Below are 5,905 nucleotides of genomic sequence, written 5' to 3'. Positions count from 1 at the left end.
AACACCGTACAGCTCTTTTCACTTTCACTAATTTATACACATTTTAATTTCTGTGTTATAGTTTGTGGTACTCGTAGGTTTTCTGATTCTGATTTTCAGGTGAATCTTTTTCATTTTGACTGGACTCCTCTGGTCAAACAGTCTACATCCAGTCTGTATGTGAATCCAATAAAATAAACCTTAAACACAACTATAAAAGCTAAAGAAATCAATGTTCAAATAGGATATTAAAATAAAGAAATAAGTTTGTATGAAATGAGAAGTCATCTAAAACGTATTTCTGACATTTGCCTCCATCTGTGGCCCATAAGTTCTCCGTGTCTGTGGATGTTCTCTGTCACAGGGCCTGCATTGTTCGGGAAAAGCCCTCTCTGTAGTGGGGAGTTTACAAGGCATACATACGTATGTGTGTGTGTGTGTGTGTGTGTGTGTGTGTGTGTCTAGGGGGGACTATCTTTCTCCTTTCACTTTCTTTCCACACAACCCCTCCCCCCAACCTACCACCCTCACCCCTCCTCCTCCATCCTCTACCTTGCTGTCCGGCCTGTTTGCATTCCTCTCAGTTAATAAGTGTTTGTCCAATCCCCAGCGGGGGGTGTAAAGATCACCACACACAAACACAGCAGCCCACCCTGCCCCGAGTCAACCATCTGTAAAGATCACAAAGATGATGCTGCGAGGGAGAGAGAGGGAGGAGATGGCAGTCAGAGTTGTCATAAACTTCACAGACCTGCTGCTCAGCCATTAACATTAGAATAAACTCAAAATGACCAATACAATAACCACTGTTTCCTTATACAGTTTTAAATGTCTGCAGGGTGAAGTGATCAGTCATGGGTGGACATTTTAAAAAGCGGAGGCATTTCAAACTGTCAGCTGGCCACAGTTTCACTTCTTGTCTGTGAAGTCAATCATTCCTTGTCTACAGAGGTTATTAGATCACATATTAAATCCAGGCCAGGAACTTCAGGGTTGTTTTTCATCCTCATTTTGGGAAAATTAAGTACAAACCCAATTCTAAAAAAGTTGGGACACTGTACAAAATGTGAATAAAAACAGAATGCAATGATGTGGAAGTTTCAAATTTCAATATTTTATTCAGAATACAACATAGATGACACATCAAATGTTCAAACTGAAAAAATGCATAATTTTAAGGGGAAAATAAGGTGATTTTAAATTTCATGGCATCAACACATCTCAAAAAAGTTGGGACAAGGCCATGTTCACCACTGTGTGGAATCCCCTCTTCTTTTTATCATAGTCTGCAAACGTCTGGGGACTGAGGAGACAAGTTGCTCAAGTTTAGGAATAGGAATGTTGTCCCATTCTTGTCTAATACAGGCTTCCAGTTGTTCAACTGTCTTAGGTCTTCTTTGTCGCATCTTCCTCTTTATGATGCGCCAAATGTTTTCTATGGGTGACAGATCTGGACTGCAGGCTGGCCATTTCAGTACCCGGATCCTTCTTCTACGCAGCCATGATGTTGTAATTGATGCAGTATGTGGTCTGGCATTGTCCTGTTGGAAGATGCAAAGTCTTCCCTGAAAGAGACGACGTCTGGATGGGAGCATATGTTGTTCTAGAACTTGGACATACCTTTCAGCATTGATGGTGCCTTTCCAGATGTGTAAGCTGCCCATGCCACACGCACTCATGCAACCCCATACCATCAGAGATGCAGGCTTCTGAACCGAGCACTGATAACAACTTGGGTTGTCCTTGGCCTCTTTACCTGCGCTTCTGGATCATGTTTAGATGTTGCTTCTTTTTCGACCTATAGAGTTTTAGCCGGCAACGGTGAATGGCACGGCGGATTGTGTTCACCGACAATGTTTTCTGGAAGTATTCCTGAGCCCATGTTGTGATTTCCATTACAGTAGCATTCCTGTATGTGATGCAGTGCTGTCTAAGAGCCTGAAGATCACAGGCATCCACTATGGTTTTCCGGCCTTGACCCTTACACATGGAGATTGTTCCAGATTCTCTGAATCTTTGGATGATATTATGCACTGTAGATGATGATAACTTCACACTCTTTGCAATTCTTCTCTGGGAAACTCCTTTCTGATATTGCTCCACTATTTTTCGCCGCAGCATTGGGGGAATTGGTGATCCTCTGCCCATCTTGACTTCTGAGAGACACTGCCACTCTGAGAGGCTCTTTTTATACCCAATCATGTTGCCAATTGACCTGATAAGATGCAAATTGGTCCTCCAGCTGTTCCTTATATGTACATTTAACTTTTCCAGCCTCTTATTGCTACCTGTCCTAATGTTTTTGGAATGTGTAGCTAAAGAACAAATTGATTGGTGAAAACTTATTTCAACATTTCTCAGTGGACTAATGACATTTTTTTACAAAACACTCTGGGTAGTGATGATGAGTGAAATGTCTTAACATCTTGGCTTAATATGACATTTGCCTTAGACATTGATGATCCCATCAGGATGAACTGCAATAATTAGGGTGATTCTCAAATGTTTTGTCTTTGGTATGACCAAATGCTGGCAAATCTTATCACTTTATGGTATGTACAAAGCAGAAACAAACTTTTTTGACATGTACTAGGTGAGCAATGTTCATTCAAGTGACTGGACACCATCACTGAGTCTGGTGTCCAATTCCTATCATTTATCTGTGCAGTCACAATATACACAATCATTAAAACCATGGTTGTTTTTACTCTTTTACTTTTTCTTTTTTTTTATTCCAACACAAAATACATTTACAGGACAAAGGGCATAACATAGTAGATGAGACAACAGACATTTGATAGAAAATGGATGATTGTAGCAACAAAATAACAAAGAGGGAAAAAAGCTACAGAGCAATATCAATCATATACATACAATATATACTTTGCATTCACATACTTATACAGTATATACCCAGATATATATGTAAACACATATTCATAATACTTCATAATACAAAAATAAATGAAATTAACAGATCGGGAAATGATTAGAAAAAGAGGGAAGGGGAAAAAAGGGGGGTAGGTTATATTCTCAGTTAATTTGGTTTGATTGGTAGGTGTGATATACTCAAAACAGTAGCATGGAAAGTGAGGGCTAATAACAGCAACAATAATGAAGTAAAAAGCAAAAAGAGACTCTCTTTTACCTTTTCAGAAGCTCCTTTGACAGCAATTACAACTCTGATTTGTCACAGGTAAGTCTCCTCAAGCTCTACACACCTGGATTTAGGCAGTTTATCCCATTCTTCCAGACAAATCCTCTCCAGCTCTGTCAGACTGGATGGGAAGCTTCTGTGAACTGCTATCTTCAGGTTTCTCCACAGATGAGCTTTGGTTGGCCCACTCAAGGTCAATCAGAGACCCAGTGTTTCTTCAGTGTTGTTTTGGCTGTTTTCTTCAGGTCACTGTCACACTGAAAGGTGAACTGTCACACCAGTCTCAGGTCTCATACACTCTGGAGAAGAACTTGTTTATGGACCTCTCACTATTTGGCTGCATTCATTCTTCTCTCAGTTTTGACCAGTCTCCCGGTCCCTTCTGCTGAGAAACACCTCCATAACATGATGCCGCCATCGCCATGCTTCACTGTAGGGATGGTATTAGCAAGTGATGAGCAGAGCCTGGAGTTCACCAAACATAATGCTTGGAGATGGCCATCCTTCCAGCAGGTTCTCCATTTCTGCAGACAGCTTCTGAAGCTGTGTGAGAGGAACCATTGGGTTCTTAGTCACCTGCCTGACCCAGGCCCTTCTCACCCATTTATTCAGTTTAACTCAACGTCCGACTGTAGGAAGGGTCCTGGTGGTGCTAAACTTCTTCCATGTCACAGTTTCTGAGGCTACTGTGCCGCTGGAAGCACTCAGAGCTTTAGAATTGTTTTATACCATTGTCCTGATCTACACCTCAGCACAGTTGTACCACAGAGGTCCACACACAGATCCTTGGACTTCATGGACTGGCTTTTGCCCTTACATGCAGTGTGAATTGTGGGACCTTATAGACAGAGGCATGTGTTTTCAATTCAGTTTGCCAGAGGTAGACTCCAATCAAGTTCTACACACATCAGGAAAATGAAAGCAAACAGGATGCACCTGATCACAGTCTGGGGTGTCAGAGCAAAAGGTCTGAATACTTTTGCAAAATAGAGATTTCAGTTTTTGATTTGCTAAATCTTTTTTTTTTTAAGTTTTGTCTATTTTATTGTGGGTTACTGAGATTGCATGTTAGATTGATGGACAACCCCACAATTTTAATAATTTTAAATTAAATCTACAACACATTCAAGGGGTCTGAATACCTCTGAAAGAACTACATATTAGTCATGTCATATTGCCCACCAGTCCCTCTGTTTTAAGGCACAATGTGGCTACATGAGGAGATTATAGGTGGGTAGCAGCAACGTGTGGTGAAGGGCACAGCACATCGAATGTAACCAGCCTTCTGCTCTGCTGCTGCAAATTCAACAGGCAACTGTCTAAAAAGGGCTTTAGTCTTGTTTTCTCCAACAATGGATTCATATAATGATCTGTTTTCTTAGTGGCTCAGGGAAACCCCTTCACTCCCTGCAGCTCTACAAACAGAAGGGGGAACTGAAGCCAATCCTGACTTTGGTTTTATTGGGCAGTCTGGCATGCTGATAAAACCTGTTGCCATGTGAAATCACAAATCAGCTTGCTGCCATTAAACGTCTCACTGCAGCAGACTGATAGCAAAGGAAGAAAGAGCGGGATGCTTAAGAGTGCTGCCAGAAATATCCAGAGTGTGAGCTGTTTGGGAAACGTTCTGGAAGGTCACTCTCTCACTCTATCCCACGTCCACTCTCATCAAGTCACTTTGTAGATGCATCCAATACAAAAACAAAACAAAAAAAACGCTCTTTGCTGGGGGTGTGAGGCTGCACCAGTGAATACACAAACTTACAAACTTCTGCCTGGTAGATGGCGGCTGGGAGAAATCCCTGGTTGTGCTAAGCAGACAGGGGGTCTGAGGCTTGGCCCAGGCCCGACTGGATGTGTTTAGAGGAGGTTTTTGTCAGTGTTGCCGCCACTACAGCTCACCTATTGAGGGTAGAGTCTAAGATATGTAAAGCAGCAGTGTTTCAAAGCTTTTCCTCCACTGTGTAATAAACAAAGAAATAAAGAAATCAAATTAAAGTTTGTAAAGGAGTGAGCAAAAAGCGGGAATAAGAGAAGAAGTAGAGAGAAAGTGTCCTCTGTGCTAAATGCTTATGCACTGGGCCAAACCCTGTGTTGGAATCTGATGAGTGTTGGAAAATAGAAAAAGAAAGAAATCATTAAAAAAGACAGAGGCAGACTACTATGCCCTTATTTGCAGTATTTTCTTTTCTCATTGAGTCAGTCCAAGTCCAGCAGCTTGGTAAGCCTCCCACCCAACACTGAGCTGCAGGCATGGGCATGCCCAGCCAAGGTCAAACTGCTGCCGCCAAGAACGTGCACACAGCTCAACCTGCCCCTGGCTCTGTTTATATTTGTTTTTTCACTCCGTTTCCCTCTCTGCGCCTCCACAGGGATCTCTTTAGCAGCTCATGCTCTCTGGAGGGTTCGGCAGCACACGCAGGTATCAAGTGACACAGACTGTTCATCCAGGACGATGCGGCCGAGGCAAGGTGCTGCTGTGCACTTGGTATCTGTCTCAATATCACACTATGTAGGCCATCAATATGTGTTACCAAATCTGTAAAGTCAACTGTCTCTTCAGAAATTAAGTGTCTTTCTGCAGAAACATGTGACAGTTATTTCACAGCAAATATCACAGCATGAGAAGAAAATGACCAGCTGTATCTGAAAGACACAATGTACTAGCCTAGCTGGTGTGACATGTCATAGACAGGAAGGTAAGTTGAGAATATGTTTGGGAATTGACTCTGCTATTTGGAGACCATTGTTCTGTCACTGCAGTGAGTC

The sequence above is a fragment of the Monopterus albus genome, unplaced genomic scaffold, assembly GCF_001952655.1.
Source record: "Monopterus albus unplaced genomic scaffold, M_albus_1.0 scaffold488.1, whole genome shotgun sequence".
NCBI classification, from domain to species: domain Eukaryota; kingdom Metazoa; phylum Chordata; class Actinopteri; order Synbranchiformes; family Synbranchidae; genus Monopterus; species Monopterus albus.
The sequence above is the reverse complement of the archived record's forward strand: the minus strand, read 5'-3'. Positions refer to the sequence as shown.